We start from the raw sequence: 15,312 nt of genomic DNA, 5'->3' as shown, positions 1-15,312 counted from the left end.
TATGGGGGCACGAATGGGAATGGAGAAGTACCAGGTCTGGGTTCCCTGAATGGGGGAAATACCGGGTCCTCCAAGGTTCAAATGGTCCGGTAATTCCCCATTAAGGAAACCGGACCCGGTATGCGGTATGGGGGTAGCCATGGCGCTAAAAGCACCATGACTACCTCCAACCTCGTAATGACCCCCAGTGTCTGTAAATCCAAACCAAAAACCTATGCTTGCCCTCACGTCTAATATTAAACACAGTGTAGGGTTGTTCTTGGTTAACTAAATGGTGTCCAAAAACAAATATGGAGCTACCTCTGGCTCCCTTCCCCAAGGTCAGGATACAGTTCTAATATATGCTTGTTTAAGCTAATTCACTTAGCATTGGGATTCCCTTCCCCAAGACCAAAACACACTTGTTATTGACGTACAATATTCCATTCATTTCACAAAGTTCCACAAGAGCTTAGGGTTCCCTTCTCCAAGCTTAATGCACTTGCTCACAATAATCAATTGTTACACAATACTCAACAGGATGTCTTTGTTCACTTCCCAAAGCTCATAGGCACTTCTCAAGGTTCAATTATCACAATGTTCAACAGGAGCTCAGGGTTCCCTTTACCAAGCTCAAAAGCACCCATTTCTTAAGGCGCAATGTTCATAACAATCGTTACAGGTTGGTTGAGGCTCCCTGGTCTTGGCGCAGTTGACAAACCGCACGGCCCACCCACTTAAGGTCACACAACCAGTTTCTCCCTTTAAAAGGGTTTCCAAATTGCCTTTTGCTCCCACTTCACTGCTCCCCCTATTCTATTTTCTAAAAGCTCTTTATCGAGTTCTTGCTTGTAATACTTTCAATTCGCATTCTGTTGTTCAGAGACCTTCGTAAGTGTATGAATTCCTTATACGCTTAGACTACTGTTACCTAGTTTCCAGACGGTCCATTGCCGGCATCGCATTTGCTTGCTCTCCCATTGTCTATAGATCAGAGACTTTCAACAACATGCCGGCTGCACGCTAACACTCCGATACAATCTATTTCAACAGCTTTCATCAGCAACTTTCATTCGCTCTGGCTCGTTGCATTTACTTGAAACTCACCGGTCATGCTGCTGGATATCACGGCTTATCCGCTCATCTGGCCTCTTACACCTGAGGTCAGGGTCTCCCCTCCTGCCCATCGGACATTCCTGGGTCTGCTTTCTTACCTAGGAGAATGAGCACTGGTCTGCCACAATGAAGGGACCGACCCTTCACATGGTTCCCTTCTTCCGAACTCGTAGGCTCCCTGGAGACAGCTCCCTTGCCACGCTTCCAAAAACTGCTTTACTCTGAAGCTTTCTTTGGCATCCCAGCACTCCATCGCCACAAGCTCATCACAGGCTGCACTGGACTTGCTGCAGCTCTCTCCTGACTGACTTCCGTCTGCTGTGTGCTCCACCTTTTTATACATCTGAACCCTGTCAGGGGGTTTCAGGTTTGAGTCCTTGGTCTCTTTTGCCTGGCCATAGTTAACACAATGAATGGGACATGCCTGACCTTAATTTCTGTATTCCTCTAAATCCCTCTTCTTTGTCCCAGTACTACAGTGGTGTTTTCTATGGGATGTGTGTATTCCTCTTCGAGGCTTCTTCCTCTTCTCAGTATTTTGTGGGGACTCATGGCATAGAATAGTACATGAGCGGAAATAGCCCACGAAGGCTGAGGGAACGGAGGGTAGGTCATTGTTAGGAAAGGGGGATACCATGTCTCACGCTTAGACACTCTCATCTTCTTAGAAATTTGTGGGAGTAGGGGGGAAACTGATGGATTGAGATTTACAGTAGGAAGTGTATGTCCCTCGTGATTGTTCTCCTTTCTTCCTACTCCGAGAATGATTTCTGTGATCAGGAGTAGATATTCATTTCCTGCTGTTACGTTCTTGCCTTAGCATTTGAATACGATTCATGATCGGAAGGTGATATTACTCCACTTGGCCTGTTTCTGACCCCTGCACTTTGTAAGAGTGAAAGAGGGAAGATGGCACAGGGTTGGCAATAACCCATAAACCTAGAGGGAAGGTGGGGTAGGTTGTCATGATATAGGCAATACCTTGTTTCACCCATGGACATTCTCCCCCAAATTCCCAAGGACCTTCCATTCAGGTGCTCCTCCCTCGTGGATCCAATCAAGATCTGGTATCCTCGCCTCTCTCTTGGTTACCCGAGAGGATGTCCTAAAAGGGATAAATGTGAGAATGCATGAGAAGGAGCAGTTCTTCCAGGGCGACGGCAGAGCAGAGCGAGGTGCGGCGAAACCTTGAACACCCCAGCAAGAGATCATTACCTCCGAAGGGCCTTGAAGGCTTGAAGGTTGCGATTTAGGGATACCAGCCGCCCTCCCGAGTGAACGGCAGAGTTGGGGAGGTACAGCGGCAGTTGTGGTATCTGCCTTGACTTCAGAATCAAAGTCGTGAAAGACAAAAATGAATTAACACAGCCGGTGAGTTGATGAATGAAACTTGATGGCAACAGTATCCGACGAAAGAAGGTTGCGCGTGTGCCGATAAGATGCGAGAGAAAGCAAAGCATTGTAAAGAACCGTATATTAAAGATACAAAGTAACAGAGTGGTCCAGCAAAAGAAGATTGCCCAATCGAAAGTCTCTGTGAAATGTCCATTGCCGTAGAAGCCCCAGGAAGAGAAACAAACTGAGATGCAAGATTTGAACTGTTGTTGGGTTTGATCCCAGCTGAGGAAAACCTGGATGTGAGAGATCTTTAAAATTTTGAAATAAGTACTGTACTGTGCTGAAAAAGTGACGTTTGAGGAAAAAAGGTGGAAGTGGTCATGCCGAGGTAAGAGCAAAAGCCTTGCAATTTCAAAAGTCTTTGACAGCGGAAGGAAAGTAAAAGGAGGCTTGAGCCCGACGGAGGAAAGCCTATGAAGATGTGATTGAAGCTTGGGGAAGTGAACCCCCACAAATTGGGATTGAAAGGTTTGAGCCCGGCGGAGTGAAACCTGTACTAAATTGTAGTAACCGGAAGGAAACAAACTTTTGTTGAACTGTATTACAAGCTAAAAGGTGACCAGGGTTGGAGTAGGTGGAGTGGTATTACCGGGATATAGGGCGGTGGAAACGGTAAGCCGAGGATGCCAGTAGGCCCAGGCAACCCCATAATTGAGGGCCTATGCCTTTCTATCTCGGCCAAGTGGGCTAGATGATTTCTCTGCTGAATCATGTTCTCTATTTTCAGATCACTCTATCCATCTTTATATTTGTCCTGAGGCCCAGGTGTGTCTTCATTTCCACTACTGTCCCCTCCTGACATGCTGAAGGGGGCATCTTCTCACTGGTCAAGGTGAGACGTCATCTATATCATATAAGGAATGCTCTCCTTCCTGATCAGAAATATTTTGGAGAAGGGATGTTAAACACAATTTAGCCTTGTGAGGGGTCAGAAATGTGGGACAACTCTGAAGATTTTTCAATAGATGGCATTTTATTAACTCAAAAGGTTGGATAAATGCCTCACTATCCTACTCTTGACGAGGATTTCCCTGCCTAAAATAAACGAAAGGAAACTGATAAATCCTGTGTATCCCTCACTATAGCTCTGCTTAAAGTCTCCTCCCAGGTGGCCAGGGAAAGGCAGGCGCTTCCTTATCCTGACCTTGGGGGTGGTGCTCTGCGGGGGGATCACCTGGGAGGACACAAGGCTCAGGGTGGTGAGTAGATCCCGTTGGATGAGACACAGTATTTGTTTTTAAAGAAGAATAACGTTTCACAAGTACCAAGGCACGTAATGGCTTATTGTCGTCATGATTTGTCTAATCCACAAATTGTGCATTGTGATGTGGGTCAAGCGAAGATAAAATCCTTAAACATCCTACGTAAGGAAAGCCCTCCCAACGTACAGAAGTACAGAGAAACATCTGTTAATAATGGCTGAAAATAACTGCCTTCTCCTTTTCAAGTAAATACTGGTGATGATTCCTTACATATACTTGGGGGAATTGAACCAGAGTTTTGAAAGTGGAAAGCTGACTAGAAAACCTAAGTGTTATTGGGGACCTCAAGTCCCATAATTCCCTAAGTACCAGGACGAGGAAGAGGGCTCAAGAGCAATACTGCAGAAGTGGTCAGCTTGTTAGAGCTAATGACCCACACCTGAGGGAGGTATAGAAGCTTAAAAGGCTGCCTCGGGTGCAGGCTATTAGATGGAGCAGCAGTAGTAGCACCAGGAGGAAAGCACGTTGTTGGCAGTTCATGCAGAAGTTGGAGGAAAGAAGGGACGTCGGGACTTGAATCAAGCTGATTCTAGCTGCCTGTCCTGAGAGGGTCCTGTTCCCCCACCCTAAATCTGAAGCGCATAGGTTGGGAAGCGTGACGGAAGACAGCTATACCGCGTGTGACCGAATTGCAGAGACTGCTCAGCAGGAAGTGTGCAGGAGACCGTGGTTGAGAGCTTGTATGCAGCCGAGGGTCTCCGAAGCAAGTTGAGCTCCATGACTGCATGGCGAGAACGAAAACCACTTAAAAATGGAAGTGTGTACCTTCGGAAGAAGATGAAGCAGTAGAAGTCCTGCAGCACGTGATGGGATCGAAGACCAAAGCCGGTGAGTCTTATTGAGCATTCTAATCCCTTGTGCGAACAAAGGCAGGCATCAGTAGCAGAGGAGAATCACTCGTCTAGAAGTGATAGCGATGTTAACCCGACCATTGCTTGTCGGTCAGTGAATGCAACAAAGGTAGCACTTGCGCATAAGTGAAACTATCTGAATTGCACTAATTGAACATTAGACTGCATAAAACAGATGAAATACAGATCGCGTGGGCCTAACGGTGATTCTGAAGTGAAGAGTAACTGAAGAGTCATCGATAAAGCAGTAGAAAACATTGTAATGCAGAATTGAAGTGACTGAACTTTAAGAATTGTGAATTCCAGGGACCAAGCATTGCTCACAGGCAAGAGTGGTACACACATCGCCAAAGCCAGGAGGTGTGTATAGTCCAGAGTCAAAAGATACTAATAACCAGACATGCCACTAAGCTAATGGGGCCAACAAGAAGAGAAGGGGCAAATGCAATGTCAGCTCAAAACAACTGTAACAATTAAGTTGAAAGCATGATAACTGTCTCTCCTTTTTATCTGGGTGAATTTCCCTTCCCCAGATTCAAGTAGGATTCTGTTCCACAGTTCCAAAAGGATAAGGAAATCCTGTTTTGTAACACAGTTGCAATACAGCTCATTTGATTCCAAGTGTAAAGAAGCCATGGTGGCAACATAAAGACAGACACAAGTGATCACAGTTCAAGGGTGTTTATTAAACTATAAATACAGGGTGATAAAATGCCTAAACTGAACCTAAATCGAAGGTGGAGCAAGCGTCGACCATCAAATGAAAAGTAACGTAGTCCTAGTGGCGTTGTGTCAAAATAAGAGGGCCTATACTAAGAAAAATCTATTGCCAAATCCTCACAACTAATTAAGGAAAGAGTGTGGGATAGGGTATTCAAAATAAAGAAGAAAGTGTTCACAAATAGTAAGTCAGGATGTGATTGCCTCAAGGTCTCCCTTCCCCATGTTTTTAGCACAGGACAAGGTGGGCCTTTGGTGCACAGCACAGCACATGCTCGAGCCTTCCCAGGACGGACTAACCAGTTCTGTATCAGCTATCAGGTTCTTCGATGGTTAAGTTTCTTTTCAATAAAAGTCTCTTCTCCTCCGAGGCCTGATGCTCTCAACAAACAAACACAAAACATTTTAGGTGATGGCTTCACCTCTGGGACCCTCTTCTGGGCACAGATCCTTCAGAAATTGTATTCAACAAATTCACAAGAAAGATCCCTTCTCAGTGAACTTTGTGTGATGGCTTACCACCCCTGGATCTCCCTCCACCGGGCTCGGATCCCAAATGACACTTCTCTCTCGTTGAATTTTGTAACACACAATTTTTTTTGGACGTATTTATTTATTTTATTTTGACATTTATATAGTGCACTGCACCCTGAGGCATCTGGGCGCGTTAAGCTTAAGAATATGGTTACAATAATTACAAGTGCAGTAATATACAAGAACATGGATTGGAAAAGCCTGACCTCCTGTTGCAAGGCGGCTACATCAAGGCCTGCAGTTACAAATGCTTAAGTCCAGATACATGAAATGGAAAAGCCTGACCTCATGTTGCAAGGTGGCTACATCAGATCATGTGGCGATAGATGAGCTGAGTTTGAAAAGGTAGGAGAAACAGGACGTGCCATGGGTGAGGTAGAACAAGGGGGGTTACGACAAGTTTACAACAAGCTAAAATCTAATTTACAAAAGCAATTGAAAACAGGCTAAATTCGAGATGGCAGCAGGCACTGAAAGTAGGCTAAATTCGAATTTGCAACAGAAAATCGAAACAAGCTGAACTTGCGCTAACAGCAAAGGTGTAAGACACTGTGTAGTCACACGGTGTGGAGTGAGTGATCAGGAGGGATGGGGATAGGGAGGGAGCAGTCAGAGAGAGCTAACCCAAGGTGGAGAGGGTGAAAAAAATCACATAATGCCAATGGCAAGACAGGAGTATGCAGGAAAGGCATACCAGCAACAAAGAAAAGCCGTGGCCATCTTGGAAATGCTGCAAGGTCGGCTAAAAAGGCAGACGGCAAGGTGGCAACTACGAACATTTGTTGCATGAAAGCACACAATGGGCATAAGAAGGGAGTGCCCAGCAGTGCGATGACAAGCGCAGTATTCCCAGCATTTCAGGCAAAATTAAAAAGAATGTTCTCACTTTCCATTCGAATTTCCAAGAAGGTGCTTAGAGCGCTGTAAAATACATCAAAAGGCTTCCTACCTCATGGAAGGGAGTGAAAAAACAGGCCAGCTCAGCCTCTGGGTGTGCAATACAGACAGCCAGATGGGGGGATGTTGCTCCTCGCGCTCCGGTGCAGGCTCATGTACACCACTTTGTCGTGTTCAATTCATTAGCATCCCTCGCCCAGGTTCACCCATTCTAATTTCCAATAAACACAGTTCATGTGATAATTCTCAACATACGGAATTCACTTCCCTTAGCCTTCACAGTTGTCTGTCGGTCAAAGTCTTTCGACGGTACAGAGGATTTTACAAGATGCCTGTATGACCACTTTGACCATTCTTTGCCTTTTCCCATTACCTTCTGGTTACAATAGTCTTTTACCGTTGGGTAATCGCCTAGAGATTCTTGAGTGAGCACCCACGTGGTGCCAGACTCGTCTACTGCTGGTTTTCCCCCTTTCAAAATAGGAACAGTACTTTGTTTGTTCAAAGTTCAAATAGCCACGTGCTACTTTTCGTTCAACTAAGTTTAGTTTCTCATCGGTTCTCCCCTCGACTCACCGGCTGTGATTAACCGCTTGGCTTTCTTTCTTCTTGGAGTCAAGGTTGGTACCTCTGGGGCAAACGTCTCTCCCCAGACTGGAAATCAGTGTAGGAGGGTCTTGGGTACCGTAGACATCTGCTGCAACACACGTTGGCTATTGTGCGAAGACTTATCATTCGCTCTGTGGAGGCTTCATCGGCCTTGGTCAGAAAGGACAAGGTAGACTCTCCCTGTGTTACTTTCTCGGTCTGTGCCATCTTTCTCCTCCTCTTGAACTGCCGTGTTGAGTTAGCTCTTATGTCGTGTGTTCTGCCTTGCTCTTGTGCTCCACCTTTTATCCCTGTTTGGAAGGGAAAGGGCTGTCGTCGGGTGTGTGTGATTCTGGTCAATTGCCCAACTTTGCCTGTACCTGGTATTGGGACACGCCAGGTAAATGGCCCTGGTGTTAGTCCGTTGTCTTTTGTGTTGTGTGAAAGTGTTCATCTGGAAAGGGGGGAGCGGATTTTGGAATATCCTACATGGTAGGCTGGGGAAAAGGAATTGAAAGAAGAGGGGAGATGCCGCCTCTCGCCTGTCAGTGTCCCACTCCCACAGGACCCCATCAAGGTGATCCTGCCTCACTGGTCCACCTCCAGGAACCGGGTCCGATAGCGATGGCCGATCCCTGGGAATTAGCTAGGGAGACATCTTCAGGTTTCTCACACAAGTTGACAACAAAAGTTCCAATGCAGTTCTGTTTGTTTCCACTCAAATTCCACCAATAGCTCAGACGTGTTCCGCAAGGTCTTTCCTCTTTCCACTTGTGACAAGAAGAGTTCAAAGCAGTTTCTTCTCATAAAACAAGAATATTTCAATATGTCATTGGGTTCATAAAAAATGTTTTGGTCAGGTTAATTCTGCAAAAGTTCACACTTGTTTTAATGATTTTAAAGTCTCCTGCAGCAGTTCATAAACACTTGCTTCAGCAATATTAATTTGTCAGGATGATTCTGTAACAGTTCACAAAATACTTTAATGGTTCTGCCACTTCTTCAAGCCTTGTAACCACACAACAGTACTTAAATTACTTCCACTTGGCCCACTCGCCTGCCAGGCCTACTACTACAAGGTGCTTTGTCCTGGTGCACTCTCCTGCCAGGACCGAATAAAACTACTAACTACAAGTACTTCTGTGGTATAGATTAGCTTCTAACAAGTTAGCAATTTCTTTTGCTCTACAACTTCAGGTTTAAGTATTCTTTCTGTGAAAACAAGAAACACACTGGTGCTATTTGTTGCACGCCTACGTTTGCCACACGCAATGCAGGTTATGTTCCACAACTCCTGAATATCTCCTGTCAGAAGTATAGCCCTCTTGCCACTTTTGTTTCCCCACTTCTGCATCAACCAAATGCTGACAATAGTTCTCTCCCACTTTTATACTTCTGTGGCAATGGCTTTGGCAATGTGGGTTCAATCCTGTTTCTCTAATGACCTCCTGTGCATATGGGCAATGTGTATTATAAACACTGGGTCTCTTAATTGCCTGGCAATGTTGTTTCTTTTTAACTTGCCCAAGTATGATTCTCTTTTGACTTCGGCAGTAGTTTGTATTGGTTTCTTTGAATATTGCCCTCTCTTGTTGCTGGCTTTTATCCTGACCCACATAAATACGACAGCACCTTTCTGGTCTGTTTGTCACACATTCCTATTTTGCCACCACTCCTCTTTACATCGATGTGGTTTTCAAATGGATTATTATTCAGCTTTATGTCCATTTGGTATTCAAAATTATTTTGCCCCTTCTTTCTCTTTGTAATAGTTCTTTTGATAAGGGCACCCCGGCCATCAGGCGATCATAGAGTGCTCCAGGGTCACAACACCTTAGTGAACTCACCGGGTCTGGCGTGCACGTCTGCTCCCTCCGCTGCCTACAGGTCTTCTGCTGCTTCACACAGCCCAGCAACCTGCTTCCTTAAGTCTCCTGTGGCCAACAAATGAGCTTTCTTTGCTCTAGAGGTTTTCTGGTGCTCACCTGCCACCAGAGCTTGCCTCTCTTCTGGGAAAACTTCCCACTGCGCAATCTCTGCAATTAAGGTTTAAAGAGGAAGAGACCCTCTCAGGACCAGCAACTGCTCAATATATTACAGTGGTCCAAGCGTCTCAGTTTTCCTCCAGATTATGCCTCTGCTGCTTCTGCTGCAATTTGGAGAGACCATGACTACTTAATCTCCTGCTGTTACACGTCTTACTGACCTACACTTCTGGCGCTCTTTTATGCCTAACAGACTCCCTCAGGTGTGGGTCATTACCACTAACAGGCTGCAGCTTGCAGTCTCTTGTCTCTACAGCCCTCTTCTCCGTACCAGTACATGGAGTCCACAATGTTAAAATGTGTTTTTCTAATGAAAGGATCAACACCAAAGTAATTTCTTTCCTTATTTATATTCCCTAAAGAAGTATTATAAAGGATTTGATGAAGATTTCTATTTTATAGGGGAATTATGGTTTTCAGAGTTTAAATTGGTAATTTTTAAGGACTCCTCTTTAATATTCTCCAGGAATCCTTGGAGTTTCCATCCCTATGAATGGCAGTGATTTTACAAGGAGTCTTCTTACTCCCAATACATAACTGGTTATGATGGTGTTCACCCACATTGAGATAGTTAGCGCAGGAAAATAAAAGATTTCTTTGACAGCTATAAGAAACTCATGGTAGCAACAGTAAAGACAGACACAAGTGATCACAGTACAACAGTGTTTATTAAACTGTATATGCAGGTTGGAAAAATGCATAAATCTAAGATGGGAGCAAGTTTTTGTTGACAGTCTTACGATTCCTTCGTGGAGGTTTCACGGGCCGGGCTCGGAACGGGCAAGGTTGCTTCTCACCTTGTCACCCTCTCAATTCGCAACATCTTTCTCCTCCTCTTGAACTGCTGTGCTGAGTTAGCTTTCTCGCCGTGCGGTCTGCCTTGCTCGTCTTGTGCTCCACCTTTTATCCCTGTGGGGAAGGAAAAGGGCCATCGTGTGTGCGATTCTGGTCAATTGCCTGACTTTGCCTGACCCTTGTGGTGTAAGTTAAACTGCTGTTGTGTCATCTTTCGAGGTGCACGAAAGTGTTCATGTTGGAAAAGGGGGGTTGAGTGTTTGAGTATCCTACGGGGTAGGATGGGGAAAAGGTTTTAAAAGAAGGGGGATATCGCATCTCACCCGTCGGTGTCACACTTCCACTCCTGAGGATCCCCCATCCAGGTGATCCTCCCTCACTGGATCCAATAGCGATGGCCATGTCCTGGCCACTTGGATGACAGATGCCCGGGGACTAGTAAGTGAGACACCTTCAGGTTTCTCACACAGCAAGCCATTACATAGTCCGGTATCCCCAGTACTTCCTTCTTTGAAGAAGACAAATACCGCTTTGCACCTGACAGTCTTGCTGTTCCTTAGGGCCCCCTCCTCCCAGATGATCCTCCCGGCTAATACCAACCGCAAGGTCAGGATCAGGAAGCATCTGCCGGTTGCCAGTCAATTCGTCGAAAAAAATTGGTCGACCAGACAAATGGTCGAATCAAATTGGTCGAAAACCATTTCGTCGAATTTTTTTTTTTTTCTATTTTAACCCTTTTTCTTTTTTTTTTGGGGGGGGTCCCCCCCAACCCCCTTTTTTTTCTCTAAAAACCCATTTTTTAACAAAACGAAAACCCAAAAAGGAAATATATAAATAAAAAAAATTTTTCGACGAAATGGTTTTCGACCAAATTGCGTCGACCAAATTGCAGTCGACCAGTTTTTTTTCGACGAGTTGACTGGACACCGCATCTGCCTCTCCCTGGCCACCTGGGAGGAGACTTTTGGTAGGGTCTTTGTGAGGACTCTGCAGGATTCATCACAGCCTGCCTATAGGAGGTTTAAGGTGGGTGGAATGAGGCCTTTGGCAAACGATATTCCCCCCCCCCCCCCATCCGAAGTACTTGCCTCTGATGGTTGTCTGCCGGGTAATTGTAGGGTCATTGTATGATCACTTCTTGGTGTACATTTTCATATTTATGCCATTACAATAATCATATTCTGCTTAAAGTGGACTAATTGCTCTCTTAAATCGCACATATTGGCCTGATTAGCTTGAAGCGTTTTGCTATGGGAAGTTAACAAGTCCTTCCTGTTTTGCAATTCCTGCTCTAAACATTAATTCTGGCACTTATATTTTAGCCCCAGCCCTCATTGTCTTAGTCACTTTCCATCAATCAACCACAATGAGCAGGTGCAAGCTGTAGTATAACCCCAAATATGTCGACACTGTGGGAAGCATCTATGAGTAGTGGCAGCAGTGGTGGGATACTGCCCACCCAGAGTGTCACAGGAGTGCTCAAAATATTTGGGCCCTGGCACTTTTCTTTTTACAAATTAAGCACTTCCTCCACCAATTGGAGGTGAAAATACAGGTCAGCAGAGAGGCAGATCAGATTCAAGCTTCTTAGACAGTTAGTTGAAATCATTCATAGCCTCTGTAGGGACTGGTTTAATGGGCCTCTCTCGTCCCAACTGTCCAAGCCCACTGAGGTGATTCTGTCTAATATCTCGGTCTTTCAAAGGTCAATATCTGTGGCTGTCCAATCCCATTTCAAATAGAAAGAGCATGGCCCTTTGCTACTGCTATGTCAGACATGTCTCGGTTTAAAATGGAACAACCTGCCTTCAGCAATTCTCACTAAACAGAAATTAAACTTTTCCAATTCAAACCTTAATAATTTCCATTTAACAATCTCTACTTCTGTTCACACCGTAGCATTTCCTTAGGCAGCTGCAATAGCAATACCATATAATTTACTGCAACACAAAGCTTGCACGTAAAATAGTGAGCTCTGCATGATTTAAGTTAAAAGCTCTATGTTGTAATGACACTTCTTATCCCATAAATCATATATCGGTGGGATCTCCAGTTTTGTAGGATGTTTTAATTGGACGACATCTAATTCAGGGGAACTTTCAACCCACCCCAAACTACCTGCACACAATTTTCATTTATTTAATAAGGTTCCTTTTATAAATCTGGGACCCCTGATTGAACAGAATGGATTCCTTACAGATTTCCTCCTCTTTCGGGACAAGAATCCCACAGGGTTACATAGAAGGTATATTTTTTAACCAAATTGAAATAATTGAATCAGTTTAAAGATACACACATTGTACATCCATTAAATACTATTGATGGAAAATAATCATCACACTACTCACCTCAGTTTTCTATGTTAACGTCATAGAAATAGAGACTTTTGTAGCACACATTACCACTTGTATGTTTTGTTTACCCTGGGCCTGCATGCCCCATTGATCAAAAATGCATCAGGCGCCAGGATAAGACTTCCATTTGTTAAAAGAAACTAATAAAACTAATTTAAAACATCTCCAACTATCCAATTCTCTCTACTTCCCCTTAGCATTAACAACAATATCCTGATTGATGGTATACCCAGAATTGACTTCAATTATATTCTTTTTCTAGGTATGCACACAGTGAGATGTCCATTTAACTCCCCTAATGATTCTTCTATACACACCATGGGACCTACTCTATAGAATACGTATTTTCCCAGAAGAACATGCACCTCTGAAATGTTGACTAACTTCTCGTGATGCACAATCAATGTATATATTCCTACCCCTCAGTACTTACAAATGACAGGTCCAGGATTTGATCTAATTCCCTTCATAGTATCACTCCCCTCAGGATTATTTCCCCTTTCCTGTATACATATATATTAATTGCTTTTGGCGGTCTCATAAACAGGTATGAAACCCCTTATGGACTGGTTCAATTCTCCTCGTCCAAGAACAGGTGGGCATCAGTCAGCAAGATAGGGTCTGCTTTCCTGCACAGCTTGTCTGCTGTCTCTTCACCCTGAAGAAGGCCTGTGATTTTTAACTCCTACTAGGCGTCTCTTGCAGGGCACTGGCATTAATCCAAACTGGGTTCAAAAGGAGAACAATCTACTCCTTCTTCTCACTCTCCATCAGTCAGTGAGTGAGCAACCCCCCAGTGAATTTTTCGGACCTTTTATTAGAACAGAGACCACTGCCTTTTGAGGTGTGTTTAATTTCTCAAATCGATTTGGCCAATGTATGTGATTGGACAGTGCCCCAAAAGTAACATCACAGTAGACCTATCCCTCCACGTTCTTTGGGCATGTTAATGAAGGGGGCAGTCTGATGGGTGCGACTTCTACACCGAGTTTCTCTCCCATTTGATGTGATGTCATCTCAGAGATGTCTTGTATTACACATTTTAAAGTGGTAAGTTCCACACATATGACCACTAATCGCCTCACCAGTTTTTTCTCTCTGGTGCAAATCAAATACCACCATTTTCATCATTATAGCGCAAATAGGTAATTACTTACTTACAGATTTTGGCTAATAACTTATTAATACTTTTTTTGTGCACAAATAATTTGTCCATCGCAAATCAACAGGCTTGCCCCTCCGGACGATAAGACATATATATCCGTGGCGTGTGGTGTTTCTGTGTGGCAAAGTACAGCTTTGCCTAATTTGCATAATTATAAAAATTACATGAGAAAAATGATTGTTGGTTCCTCTAATAGACATGTTAAAACTGCATGCTTTACAAAATAATTATCTTGTTATGACATTTTGTTTGGGCGATATTACCAAAAATATGAAAACAATATAGCATGTTTTCTTTATACAAAATATTATGGGGCATCTGCAATTGGGTCTGTCAATTACAGAGCATCTGGTGTCTTTAGTTCTTTAGCTGTTAGTTCAGTGCTAGAAGTATAGTATTTATGACCCAGAGGCCTGACGGTCATAGTCTTTTGAAATGTTAAGTTCTTACGGTCCATAACTCTAATTCCCGCCCCTCTTGGACCAGTTCCTGGACTTTCAGATTCTAGCTAAACACTTTGTTTTTCCAGGTATTTTATCCATCCTTCAGGAGAAGTCTGGGAGATTGAAATAGCAGATTGGCCAAAATAGATTGATGGTCAAGCTGAACTTCTATTATTTTTTAAAAGGTTAAGCACACTACGCACAGATGCATTCCACAAAAACGCCCCTTAGAATTAATTGCAAATTTGGCCTCCCTGTGACCCAGTCCCATCTTTATTGCTAAGTTTCAGACGAATTCCAACTCCTTGATAGTGCAAATCATATCAGTTCTTTTGTTCTGCTGGGAGGTAGGGGAATTGAATATAATTATGTTGGAGTTCAGCCTGGTTTAATTTGAATTTGATCTCATTCACAATTGCCACTTTTAAATGTACATTTTCTGTTCCCCTTGATTTTTTTTCCCTTTCGATAAGAACAGTTTATCCATTGTATTGGCTTATCACACTCCTATCAAAGGTCAACATTTTCAACATCTGTGAAGGGTCAGGAATGAAACTCGGACGCATGTTATTCATGGTTTTGGCCATAGACTTCTATTGAGTGAAAATGGGTGTGAATGTTGCTCTTGTCCCTGCTCTAAGGGGTATTTTCCCTACCTAAAACAAAATGAATGGGTCGGTCCTTTGTCAAGATGTCCAAATCAAACTGTCCTGTGTCCAAAGTACTTTACTGACCTTCACATTCTAAAAATCAACTATGAGGTGAAACAGGAAATGTCTTGGGCCTTGGAAGGTGTACACATGTTCAAAAGGCAAATGCTTAACTCCATCAGAAAGCTTCCAGAAGGATAAGGTTCACAATTCCAGAGGGTGGTTCCCTTCACCTAGATTTCTCTTTACTCGGCTGTATACTGGTTCCTTAAGTTCCTTTAGATCAAATATAATGAATATACAAAGTAGCTTGACTAGCAGTCTGATTCTTGATAAACTACCTGGTGTACTCTCCTGCCAGGTTTCTTCTTACTCCTTGATATGTCAATCAGACTCGTTGATTACTCTGCTGTATCCTTAGCAGGAATTTCTCATGCATTGTATTTTATAAATTGTCCAATTTGTTTTTACCCAGTATACTTTCCTGCGGGGATTCTCTCACATGCAAACACTTC

The sequence above is a fragment of the Ambystoma mexicanum genome, chromosome 1p, assembly GCF_040938575.1.
Source record: "Ambystoma mexicanum isolate Mex_15411 chromosome 1p, UKY_AmexF1_1, whole genome shotgun sequence".
NCBI lineage: Eukaryota > Metazoa > Chordata > Amphibia > Caudata > Ambystomatidae > Ambystoma > Ambystoma mexicanum.
Note: the sequence above shows the minus strand (reverse complement) of the source record.